At 36.8% G+C, this 14,450-nt stretch overlaps 1 protein-coding gene across 2 annotated transcripts in view; it reads left to right on the top strand.

The window, feature by feature from the left end:
• Window positions 1-14,450, top strand: part of LOC131680087 (proton-coupled amino acid transporter-like protein pathetic) — a 138,214-nt gene that overhangs the window by 103,328 nt on the left and 20,436 nt on the right. The gene's annotated exons all lie outside the window — the stretch shown is intronic.

Below are 14,450 nucleotides of genomic sequence, written 5' to 3'. Positions count from 1 at the left end.
CTTCAGACTAAGATAGGCTGGGGGTGGTTCGGTTATGGGCTATTCATCCCCTTCACATACACATGCACCCCTGCATGATAGTATGAGTTAGCCGAAAGACAACATTGAGCTAATGCTGATCAAGCTAATTGAACATTGCAGGGAACCCGGGGCTGTTAAGACCGTTGGACAATTCAGACCCCTCTCGATTTCTCAGAAAAGACTTTCTGACTGTCGTGCATATTCGTGGAGGCGCCATTCTGAAACATAAATTTTGACAGATGAATCTCATACTGCAGTTTTTTTTCTGGAAAGGAGATACAACGTTTCATTTTTTGCCATCCCCCAAACCAAATGTCACCTGATGTTTGGGTGATTTTGAATATTTTGAACACGCTCACCACTTTTGAGCGAAATGAGCGTGCGGGGCTATACGAACCCCCTATTCCATCAAACACCGTTCAACGGCTAAAATTCGAACTAATTTAAAATGTCTCAACAAGTTGGAAAATTTCTAGCTACAATTGATTCGGTCAGTTATTGCCATGAATGTGCTTGTTTTGTTTCGTTTTTGCTCTTATTGTATAATGATTAAACAATGATTCTTTAAGGGGGGTTACAGCGTGAAAAAATACTTTTTTGTAATTTTTTTAGAGCTTTGCGTAAAGCGACTTGATCAAAACTTTGTGCATTATAGTATATCATTTCAATAACATGCTGTAATTTTCTATGCAAAAATATCGACAAACGACTCGGTGACGAAGCTTTTTGTACAACGTCTCTGGACATGATTTGCGGTGCTACCTGCCATTCAAAAACTACGTTACCGATTTTATTCAAACTCTGCTTAACATTCTACGTAAAAAATACCTAAGCCCCAAGTTGAGTGTTTTTTTACACATTTTAAATAAAAATTACTATTTTTCACGAAAAATCCCACCCTTTTTATGAGTAAACACCCCCTTAAATGAAAAATTATCTCAAACACTCAAGGTAGGGGTCAGGTATTTTTAACATAGAACGTGTACGCAAAGTTTGAAAGAAATCGGTTATGCAACTAATTTTTTCCGATCTTGTTTTAATGCAAATAATTAAACAGTCTTCATTTCATTATATTCTAAATTGCACATATTTTGTCGTAGGGGAGACCGGGGCTAGTTGGTGGTGTTTTCAGTTTTCATTTTTTACCGTTTTGAATTTGGTAGATCTTGCAAAATAGAACACGTTGCATGAAAGGGCAGACGGTTGGCAACATCTCTGAATTTTATGAAAATGTTTCATACGTTGTCTTTATTTCTAGAGACAAAAATATGTGACGCGAAAAAGACGCCAACTTACCCCAGCCCCGGGGTAAGTTGGCGGTATGTGTGGGGTAAGATGGCGGAATGCCAAAAAATAAGCAATCAAATGGAAATTCGATTATATCAGTGTTCCTTATGAAATGTTCCGATTGTCTTTTCATTAAAACTGTTTATTATTCGACGCTTTTCATTATCTTTCAGTCTCAATACCCCGTCATTTTGACTTTGACGCGTACTCCATATTCAAAAGCAAATTTTTGAAATTCTTCAGGCGATTGGCCGAAATAATTGTCCCCAGGATTGACGAGAGACACAAGAAAAAGTTTCTCTTACTTTGGAGTGAATTCCAGAAATGAAAATATTTGATGAATATTTTTGCACTGTAAATAGTACCGCCAACTTGCCCCGTGTGCGTCACCAACTTACCCCAACCGCACTTTTTATAAAAAAGGATTTAAAGAATTGCTTTTGTGTATGGATAGGTGTAATATTTATACGGATACTGAAAGTTCTTTTCACGCACTATCGAAAAATATAATCATTCGGGGAATATATTGAAAACCACCTTAAATAACACAAAATATTTAAAATTAAGAAAATTTACAAAGTATGCTCAAAAACACAATATTGTCCACAGCTTCTACAAAACAAAATGTTTTACAACAAAAACACATTGGATTATGCGTTTCACAATACTTGAGATTCATAACGAGAGACAGCGCTTTATGTCTAATAGAAACGGAGAAAAGGGGATTCCGCCAATTTACCCCAACCGCCAACTAGCCCCGGGCTCCCCTATGTAATTTTAAATGTTTTTTGATTTGATAGCATTGTAAGGGAACATGTATCCGCCGGTTGATGACAATTGAGCTGACATTTCTTTAGACTGATCAAACTAATTTCTTTGTCTATTTTGTGTTTATTTAACCAACTAGGAAATTAATCCACTGGGCCCTTGGGAAATATGCATGGTCTTGTCTGAGTGAATGATGACTTTTAATTTATGTATTACGATTCAAAATTTAAAATTTGCAAGGAAAATCAAAACCACTTACTGATTTCCCGCAGTCATATCAGCACGAAAAACAAATGCTTTATTGTCTTATTCATTGATTTACTCAGAGCATAAAAAATTGACATCCCTGCGTGAACTTGAAAGAGAAACAAAATTCAAGTTTTTGTAAATCTGAATAATGGTTTCATTAAGTACAAGCAGAGATGGGTAACTGATTTTGAAATTTCGCAGCACTGGGTTTACTTTTAGACCATTAAATCATCAATATTTGTTCTTATTATATAAAGTAATTGCATATGCTTGCTGAGAGTTACATAGATCGTATCACACATCAAGGTCAATCCAGATTTGTGGAATCCTTTACCCCATCCTACTAACAAAAACTCCTTCCCGTGGCAAACGTGGAGATGCAGAGGTATACACGGTCTCCACAACAACGTTTGTTACACTAACATTCCTTCCCTTCCCCGATGACTGTAAGGAGGTGGCCGGTGCCTTTATTGGCATTTCAAAGAATAAAACTCTCGAAACGGGCACATTGAGAATGGATAGCTACTCCCAGGTCCCATTCGTTGATTCTCTGCGCAATTTCGCTTGTTCTGGTCAATCACGGAGTAGCAACTACGGATTATACGGTCATCATGCTCATGCTCATGTTCAAACGTCCTACAGTGATTCACCTTATTGGACATTTTATTGAATGTAGGGCAAGTTTTTTGTAGGGTTTTGACGTTTTACACGCAACGCAAAATATATTACGAATTTCGATTTTGATGGAAAGAAATGAATTCAATTTGGTTGATTTTTGCAAATGGCATCACTAGTGATTTGTCCCTATGTTAAAGCTCACAAATCCAGAACGAGTTCTCGTATATAAAAGTTTATTACACCATTCAATTCAACACTCAAACATGCACCATTAATAGTCACTAACTTGAAATATTTTGTAATTTTTTAATATTTCCAATCCTGCTATTTATATTATATAATTGATAGTACAAAAAATAAAATCCTAATGAAAACCGATCCTGACCTGCTAAAAACAAACGGAAAATGTAATTTTTTATCATATTTCTTTTACATTCCAAAATATTATTGTCGCTGTTAATCACACTGAGTTTTTGTCTCAACTCTACGTATTCTCAAAAAAATACGCTTTTAGCAAATATTGAAGCAATTTCCCTAATCAATACTTCGTAGCCTCTCTTAAAAAAGAGCTCATGTTAATTTGACAACTATGGGACCTCGGCTAAAAGAGCACTTACAAGATCCCACAATTTTCCAAAAGTCCCAATCATGCTTAAAACAATAGGTTCTCAATGCAGTGATCAAACAATATCCTTCCAAAATTATTATTGTGCAATATTTAATTTAACTAGTCAGCATCCATTTTTTTCAACACAATAAATTTTGGTTTGGGGGAGGGGGGAAGGGTTAAGTAGTTTTTGAATAGCAGTTAACACCGCAAATCGTGTTTTTCCAAAGACATTCTACAAAAAGCTTCGTCACCAATTTGCTTGGCAATATTTTTGCATGGAAACATTACATAATGTTATCGAAATGATGCAGAATAATATACAAAAGTTTCGATCAATTCGCTACCTATGACCGCAAATCAGTCCCATAGAAAACGGGACAAATATGCAATCTTGGGCAGTTCGCTTCAACCAAATTTCTAAAAAAAATTCGAAAAAAAACTGTTTTTACGCTAAAGCTCTTATTCCTTCTTAATGCTTTTGAACCTAAACTTCACCCAGGCTACTTGTTGCTAGGCATCAACCCTCATCACTATTTCTCACGCAATCTAACACGGTGAGCATGTTTTAAGCGACATTTATTTAACCCATTCATGCCCATGTTGTTTGTGGACAACAACGTTTTTAAACAGCTATAACTTTTGTTTGAGTCAAGATTTTCTCACAAAAACCAGTAAGGCTAATAAATGTGACTATTAGCTTTCATTTGAGTATTAACAGTTACAAGGATCAGCTCTAGAACTGAAATTATTGCAATTAGTATGATTGAACTCCGATGGAGCAGTGCTGCCAGGGAGCGTTTACGTTGACGACGGAAAATGAATTTTTCATATAACTTTGTTATGTTGCAATATTAGTGAAAACTAATAAAACTTATCAATTTAGACTATTTTTGGCTACGTTTTCCACGCAGTTGGACTATTGTAAATATTATAGGAGAATTGTAGTGAGCATTGGAAGGTGAAAATTGAGCAGCTTCTAGCACTGCAAGTAAAGCACCTACCTCTATGAAGAAAGGTTTTTCGAGTTTCTTGACCCCACCGTTTTCAAGGAAAAATAGTTTTGTAACCCTACATGCACTAGAAAAAAGTTGGGCATGAAAGGGTTAAAGGGTATTATCAAAATGAAGAACTAAAATGAAATTCCTCTATAAATTAATGTTCTTGTAGCAAAAATATTAGAATTGATGAACCATGTTCAGTTTATATTGATTGAAATTTTATCTACTTTCCGAATCTTTAATAAGTTTTGATGTAGGCGTTTATTTGATAAAGTTATAACATATTTGACGAATGAAGATTCGTCAAACCGTTGTAAACGTCACGAAAGAATGTGTCCTATATTTTATATTGTAGAACAACTGGTATTAGCAATTTCGGATACCTGCAGTCGAAAAATAAATAGACGCTCCGCAATCCGACTACATCAACAAACATTCGTGTCGATATGTCATCCAGTCTAAAGCGGATTCGTTTTGATCATGTTACATTCTAAGCTTTCATTCCGCTGAAATATTTATTGTTGTAGGTACGCATACTCGGTTACACTCGGTCGGTGGGAAAATGTTTTCGTGTGGATTATTTTTAAACCTGATCAGCAAAATGAAGGTGATGATCTATAATGAGAGTAGGAAAGAGAACTACCAGGAGTACGGAGAAAACAAAAAAACATTATTGTTTGAATAAGATTCTCAAGTGATCCGCGCAAGCGCGCTATTTCTTGTTCGCTAAACAAAATTTGATTTGCGGAAGAGCGGCAACCGAATACCGGAACTACATTCAAAGGCAGCAGTAAATGACACAAAGGGCAAGGCACTTTGCGAGCGGTTCTTTAATTTGTTTGTCTTTATATACAGCAGTAATTTATTTTATTTACAAGTCATCAAATGTTGTTGAAAACATTATTAATAATCAATTTATTGACCATAATGCGTAAATAAAAACTTCCTCCGATAAATTAAAAAAGGCATCCACAGCTATTTTCTACTACAGTCGTACAATGATGAATCAAAAAGGTTCACCTTAAAAGGAAAACTGTCTCATCACAGCCGGGCATTGCGAAAAGAGAGCGGAAAAATTCCTTTTCTCTGACGAAAGCGAAGCGTCGCGTGAGGCAACAGCCGTCGCCACACATATAACGCCTACGCAAAACGGCACTCTTTCGAGTCACGGATTCAGATACTTGCGCGTCGTTTAAATGCGTTTACGATGGCGTTTTCCATGGTATTTTCCATTTGAATCAGCGAAAATAGAATTATCCTAATACTGTCAAATACGGGCCATTCAAATATAATTGTTGTACAATGCGGGTGTCTCTGGCAGTCCTTCCCCACCCACTTAGTCTTTTGGGAAGAAGCTTCCAAAATAAAAACAAAATGCAACGTAAACCTTGTTACGGCGGCAAACAAATGGTCGGGACACTTGATTGTTTTCGGACTTATTCAAAATAGAATCTGTCAAACGTAGGAATGGAAACTAAAACGTTGGAGAAAAACATCTGTGTGGTGTTTATTTTGCAACGTTTTATTCACCCACAGCGCCAGCGGTGGTCAAATGTCTATTTAAGGTTGCGATTGTTTTCTGTTTCTGGCCAATACTGCACGCAAACAATATCTGCGACTTATGACACTTATGCAGAAGGATTGTTTATTACTACTGGTTACATCGCTAACAGACGCCTGGAATGATTGACGTGCAACAGAATTATCGGTTGGGTATGGGGTTGTTATTGACTCTATGTCGCCTTAGGATGATTTGCTTAGACTGAATGGAACGATGGAATTTAGACAACACATCAATATATTACACGTACTTCAGCAAGGGCCATTTTTACTTGTTTATTTTGCAATCGAAAAAAACGGAACTCCTTAAATATCAGATGGGTTGATGATTTTTTCAACAAACGACCATGATTTTTTCAAAATAAATACTATCGGGGAAATTATATTTTTTTTGCATTTTTGATTAAAGAGCCTTAGGATCATTTGCCTCTTTTTCAGATTAGAGAAATCTCTTTAGAAAAATCTCAAACTCTAAGTGCGGGGTTGGGAATGGAACCCAGGTGAGCTGCGTACATGGCAATCGATACACCAACTACGCTATACCCGGCCCCGAAAATTATGATTTATTTTGTCTGTGGCATATTAAAACGAATTGATGAAATTCAACAACCTGTTTCTACAAGCTTTGCCTTATAGAACGGGATTACTATTTTTCAGCGAACACCTGTTATCAGTGTAAACCTGTTTTCGGCGAATGCCGGTATAAACCGTTAACTATAAAGTTAACTGCTTTTCACGAAAAATACTTTCCAAAACCAGTTCTCGATGAAAACCTGTTTCTGTTTATGTGAATATAGGCCGTTCGAATGTTCTTTTGGTTGAATTTATGCTATGAAATGTTATATTGGTCAATGAGCCTAAACTGTTTTCATGACGAGATGTCATTCACCTTCATGAAATAATTCAAATATGACAATTCCAAATAAGTCTAATTTAAAAAAACGAAAATCATTGCTGACGTATGTTCTGGGCGCACTGCTCACCGTTGCGTGGTGAGTATATATCTTCATTCTTTACATTGACTGCGAAGGACCGCCGAGAAGTCTTTAGCACTAAATACACGCCATTGAAGTAAAGCAGAAACATCAACGGTCTCAAGTAGCCTCACTGGGCTATTACTGACGTAAAAGTAAATGTCTGGCAATTTCCAATGAAAAGCATTACCTCTCGATCTGTGAGCTAGGATCAAAATAAATACCAAAACTACCATTATTTCCAAATTTCTCCATTTTAGTAATTGTCATATCGTGGTTCACTCGATCAGAAGTGGCAGATAGGTTGCTGTAAGCAATATCAGTTTGAGGGCGAAGTTCCATATTTTCTGTTATGTAGAATGTTTGATATGACAGGTTAGCCGTTGAAGTGGTTCCATAATCACCAGCTCGAACTGGAAACGCTGATTTACAGCAAGATTGAAAAATTCTACATGCAAGGGATGTTAGGAAAATTTAGATATTCGAGGACATTAGGGTTTTGTTTCTTGTACTCTGCTTGAGAGATAGCCTACCTCGGAATTTAAGTCGCAGTTATGGTTGCGACTAGCCGTAGGTGAGGAATTCCACGAAGATCCGTCCGAAAATCTCTAAAATTGTGATCGACCACCTTAGATTCCGATGAAACTTTACAGATTTAACCGGCATGGAAGACTAAACATTTTCCACAATCAATAAGATTATTTTGACTCAAGCGCATTTTTTTTTAAAGGGCGTAGACGTTTCTACGTGCAACAATTTCAAAAAATTTTGTTCAATTAAGCTATTTTATACAGTAAAACTATCTGAGAACGAGTTACAGGTAATGAACACTTCTACATGAAAAAATATACACTGAAAAAAATTTTATGCCATTTTTCACAAAAACAAAAAAATATGATAGAAATTCGAAAACCCATTTTTCCTAATTTTTTATATTTTGTCAACAAAAACCTAAAGAGAAAAAATACATTCTAAATGTGATCTCATGATGGAGAAATTATTAGCAAAAAAGCTTTCCTAACAATAATTTTATACATGTTTTTATATTTCATACTAATTGACATACAAAACTGTATTTTTTTACAGAATATAGTTCTAAGTATCATTTTAAATCAAAATGAATTTAACAAATATCTTTCAAAATGCGATAGTTTTCGAGATATTTGGCTTTTGTTCCAACAAAAACAATTAATTCATGTAATTTATTTCTTTTTAAAAATTATTCGCGTTACCTTATCATAAATTGTCAAAAGTCTAATGTTTATTGTTTTAAAGGCATAAAAGAAACTTTTTCAGTGTATTTGGATCATGGAGAAGTTTTTAATAAAAAAGTTTTCCTAACAACAACTTTTAACATTTTTTTATAATTCATACTATTTGCAATCAAAAGTAGAATTTTATTTTTGAATATGATTCTAAACGCCATTTTAAATCAAAATGCCCATAACAAAAATTTTCTGAAATGTAGTAGTTCTCGAAATATTTAAAATTTTGTTTTAACGACGCAATTATTTTGTTTTATTTCGACCTTTTCAGAAGTTATTCGCATTTCTCCATCAACAACAATTAGTTTTTCGTAAGACCCATTATATTTCCTATAACTTTCCCATTGACATCAAGGCGATATTGTAAGCTATCCAGCATCCAGCGATACTCAGTTACTACACCTTCAGCCGAAAGACGTTGATTATTGGATCGCATCGATCTGTTGTTTCTTGGATTCGTGACGCTGGATAATCGTGCACGAATCTTTGTTACTTCGAGATAATAATCCGAGTCGATGTTTGGGCCTCTGAACTGCCCATAAAAGCATAAGAGTCCCATATGGATTTTTGTCGAAAATGAGCTACCTGTTGGATTGTATTCTGTATTACCACTGAATCACAATGCCCAAATAAGATTACCAGGTTTGTTTAGAAAATATCGAAAAAAATACCAAACCATGGTTGTCCCATCCATAAGGCTCAATGAAAATGTAAATCTTGAACAGCATTTTTCTCGGCTTGCTGTTTTTCAATATAAGACTCTTATGTTTTTAGGGGCAGTGAAGGTCCTCACATGAATGACGTCGGAGAAATGCCGTCCATTTACCAGTACATGGTTTATTTGGGAACAAGTACTGCCACTTGGGTGTCTCCAGGTGTGCTTTCGGATATCTTTACGTGCAAAATAGGTACTACTGACTACCATCCCTCTAGCAGAAGCAAAAGTTACAAGCCGCAGGCCATGATCATTGGTAGCAGAATGCGTACTAATAATTGGGTTAAGGAACTGCTCCCTCCCAACCTGTGCGTTAGGATCTCCGATGACTATTTTAACATATTATCTTGAGAAATTTTCGTAGGCTTTATCTAAGCTCACAAAATGCGTCCTTCATATCATCGGGCTTGCATTAGTTGGCGCATAAATACTGATCAGGTTGTAGTTGAAGAACTTGCCCTTAATTCACAACACACAGATTCGGTCGTCTATCAGCTTCCACCGAATAACTTGCTTCATCTGCTTCCTGATCACTATGAAACCAACACCATGTTCTGGTCTTTCACCATCGCGCTGTAGTAGATGTGGTGCCTGCATAAGTTGTTCGCAATGGGATCCACTGCTCTGTATTCGCGTTCTCCTGTTTTTGGCCTACATCGCGCTGGTGGGGCTGCCACCTTAGGAACCTTCTATAAATTACGTAACGCGTTTAAGGGGGGGGGGGGGGTACGTCAAATTGTGACATGTTGTGACATATGGGGGAGAGGGAGTAAGCTAGATCGTTACGTAACATGTTTTTACTGAACAAAAAAAAATTTTTCGAAGTATTTGTTACGAAATAGGGGATGGGGGGATAGAGAAATTTGTGACAATTTGTTACATGGGAGGTGAGGCAGTCAATTTTGGGCAATTTTCACGTTACGTAATTTATGAATGGTCCTTTACGTGTATCTGGCGCGATGCAGTGTTTCTTATTCAGCCGCTGAATGCCAGTCAGACGCTGTTTGCGCCGCACCTCCTGGTAAACAGACGCTCGTGTAGACACCACCTCACTTCGCTAATGTCGGAAGGACAACAGTGCCCAGGCAGCGCTGCTAGCTAAGCACACAACTCTCAGCTCAGGCTCGTAGGCAGGATTTTTTTTCGGGAGGGGCTTAAAACTTGTTGCATAAACGTGTTAATTCTGGTGACTTTCTACAGTTGGTGCAAACTGAATGTAATTTTAAAAAGTTCTTAGTGAAAATAGTTAATTAAATATGTTATCTGATACAAAAAGGCTATAGTACATCGACGAATTATCGCTTTTGAACTCGATTTTCGGTATTAATTTACAAGTTACAATCTTCACCATTGGAATTCGCAAACGTTGTCTAGAACGTGCCCCCAATCATGCAGCTTGGAGTCAAAGAATTAAAGCTGTTCAGCGTGGATTCATACGATATGCGTTACGTCAATTGGCTTGGAATGATCCACAAAATCTGCCACCATACGAAGACCGTTGTCGATTATTAGGACTACACACTTTAGAAGAACGTAGACACTTATCGTAGACATCTTATCACAAATTAACCTCTACGCATCAAACCGTACCCTCCGTCCTCGAACACTGCTGCAGACTGCAATGCTAACTTCGCTGCCAACAGACCGATATTAGAGATGACCCGTCGCTTTGACGATTTAGTCATTAGTTCTAGACAGTTTCGTAACCGTTTGTTGCCATTTTAGGTTATTTCTTTTTAGTATGGCTCATTAAGACCCAGTGTCAGTTGGACTTCAATTATTCAAATACAAATACAAGAGAATGTCAAACTTCGCTACAAATCTTCTGATCTGGTAGACGATTTGTAAATCAGAGGATCAGAGCGGAATTCCGAAAGCACTGATTCTGAGTGCATAGAAAAGATAGAAGAGATGCTCTTGAGGCAATTTAGATTAGGTGATTCTTTTTTCCTCCTCCGTGATTTCTGATCTGATTATTTCTAAATTACTCAAAAATGCCATATACTCAAATTATTGGACTTATAGTTTCAACCAGTCACAACATTTTAGTCGCGACAGTGTTTTGATACGGAACGAATTCCTCGCATGAAAATGAAATTAAGTAAACTTGTTTGCCAGTACGCTTGAATGTGATGCCTAGTATTTATACTAAGAGTACTGAGTGCACATACCGAATACAGAAATTTAAATTGGGTGTAATTAAAAAAAATATTCTTTAAATTTAAAATACAGTTTCCAATATCGAGTTTTACATATGAGTTTTGTTAAACGTGACAATCACTTGCGATGAAGCGTTCACTTTTGGAAAATTTTAGTGCTCAGTCGCCCATAAAACTTCTACTTCTTTTTAAATAATTCGTTTGGTGGATTCGGATCAATGCTTTCACCGGTTCTTTTATCTATGTTTATCTATTTCCAACAATAAGAAATAATTAAACAAGTTTTAATGATTGTTCAACAGATCTCGCGCAAGCTCTTAGCCGTTGCACGGATACCTGTGTACGAGGCGGGAAATTATTTTTTCCCTACCAATTGCATACCGGGGATTGTTCACATCTATCTCGCTTTTGAACACTTCCGTATCATTTTCGTGGTTGCTGCCATCATGTTCGCCGAACATCTGATCTCTTCCTTGTTTGTTGCCATTACAAGTGTGAATTTCCAAAATGATTGTGCTGGCTGTAGATTTTGAGATACTCAACGCTGCTTTTGTCGTTGTCAATATTACCTGAACAGGTGCCACTAATATGGTAATTGTTTTTGTTCAGCGGTTTCAGATCAGAGTAAACCTTAATGTGCCGTTTTTCCACAGAGCTGGAACGTACTAGTTTTTCCGCGATATGTGTAAAGAATACTATGTGTAATTGTTCTATCGTTTTGATTTTCTCACCGTCCATATATATGACGCTCTTAATTATAGCATTGTCACACACGACCATGTGTTTCAAATTATTCAAAATGAATGGTTTCGCATGTGCCAATTTGTTAAACGCTATGATAGCTGCCACCATACGGAGACCTACCTGATTCTAGAACTCTATAAAGGTGAAACTGTGGTGAACCGGTAGAACTCGATAAAGGTGACTATCGTAAGTCTAACCTCCATTTTAACCTTCAGAAAATGTTCCTCATCACGAATACTCGGTCTTATGTGAGTTATCAATAATCACAATATTTGACCGGAGGATCACTTCTTGCTTCCGCGACTCACTCATCTCGACAGATTACTAGTGCAAGAAGTATAGTAGCAGTTTCCTTTGTTCTTCAGACAAGGCACACAATATAAGTGTAACTATATTTGTCGTTCGCTTCGTGCTGACTCGAACAGAAGCATAAACCGCACTGAGTTCCGTGAACATTGTTTTTGGTCATGGGTACTAAAATCTTCTTTAACTTTAGCTCGTTAATTTGTTCACACCAAACGAGCTACAACATTGTTAAAAGTCGCTGATAATCATGCTTTTAAAATTTATTTTTAAGCTTTGCCTCCCTAACCCCCTCCCCCCCTCAGGCTACGTGCCCGTACTCAGATGGCAGTCATTTGTCATCTTTCGACCCATGGAAGCGTGAGGTAGGAACTTGTAAGGACCAGAGCTACATTAGGCGCTCCTTTTTGTTGTCAACTCAGCATTTGCAACCCGCGAAATAGTATACCGGGATAATTATACACTTCTTCATGAATGGATTCCTAGCGTAGAGAGAAAAGTGAAACGCATTATGATCCGATTAATCTATGATCCGATTCCAAGAATAATGAAAATAAGCTGTACTACTGATTCGATTATTTTGCTATTGGATTCTGAATTGTCGATGAAGAAGACATAGCCGCTTGACATTACAGCATATTATTAAAAGCTCTATGGCATGTGTGTGACCTAGAAGTTCCCATTAGATCGGACTTTTAATGTACTATAGATTTTGGTGGTGGTGACTGCATTTTTGCGTTTCTATTTTATTCAGAGTTTGCTACAATTTGTGTGCGTAGAACTATTGCATATATTGTATCCACGGGTTCTGAGACAAACATTGTCTCAGAAGATTACAAAATTTAATAAAAATATTACAGTCCTGGTACGTTCGATTCATTTTTACGAGTAGGGCGAGCCACTTTAGGGCTGTTTTACAGCATGTGAAAGCCACCGCTTAAAAATAAGCCTACTTGGACGCTTCCTTCAACTCTACAGTTACATATATTATTTCCGGCAAAGATAGGCAAAACATTCTGACCGCATGGAATTGATTGATTCAGAGAAACTAAATCTGTTTATGGACGGCTTTTTCCTCACACATTTCTTTTATTGGAGTGATACTACCTTAACTTGAAGTCACTATAATAGTGTTTGTCGATGAAGAGATTTTATATGTTATGTATGTATGCATGTGATTGACATTGGTCGTGTAGATGTAGGGATAGATTGAATAAATCAGTTGTTCGTTGTACCCCGTGAAATAAAGTAGTAATTTCTAATCCACTCGAGAGGCATTTATCACCCCAACTTTCGAAGCTTACACCCATCTCCGTCCGAGAAGGTCAATCTCGGATCAAAACCTCTAATCAGAAAATTGATGAATTCATATTCTAGTTGTAAACGAGATAAAGTTAATATAAGGATTAGATAATAAAAACAGTTTTTAATGGTATAATATTCATGCTGAGGCTCGGAGGGTCCAATCATGTATATCTATTGCCATACAATTTGGTATAGATTCTACATGACAGAATTTGTAGAATCAGTAGATTAAACAGTGCTTCACTACACTAGTCGCCTCATTTCCTTACACGATAATAATTGCCAGCGAAGTCAACCAAAATAGAAGGTCAAGTCCCGCAGCGGAATGTAAATAATATCAGGGCTTTGTTCTATATGAACTTAATTACCCCACCAGACAATTGGCTCAAATATCAGAATTAATTCCGTCTACAGAAACAGCTTGAATATTATCCATGTCAGCGGTCGCAAATGTATTTATTTGATTTCATTAGAGACTCAAACCGTCTGAGTATGCAACAATTGCGATCAGGTGTCACAATCAAGTAGCTCATTGCGCTAGGTAATCGGTATTTATCATACAATACTGGAACATTCACTCGCCTCAGGGCTCGTATCCCGATCCCAAGCAATAACAAGATTATAACAGAATGCAATTTTCGTAATAAGCTGTGTTATAAATCTGGTCTTGTTAGTAGTTAAAATAACAGAAAATTATAACAAGTAACAGCTCGAGATATAGTCTTGAAATATTTTTGTTATGTGTTTCTGATCGGGATACCAGCCGCCAACAGTTTTATTCGCACAGTTTTTGTTTCAGCTTTCTGCTGCAAGCCATGTTGGTTTCTTTTAAGAAATCCACTCCAAGAATCGGATATCCGCTATGCATAGAACA

This window comes from Topomyia yanbarensis, chromosome 2, assembly GCF_030247195.1.
Source record: "Topomyia yanbarensis strain Yona2022 chromosome 2, ASM3024719v1, whole genome shotgun sequence".
Lineage (NCBI taxonomy): Eukaryota > Metazoa > Arthropoda > Insecta > Diptera > Culicidae > Topomyia > Topomyia yanbarensis.
This window is presented reverse-complemented; position numbering and strand designations above follow the sequence as displayed.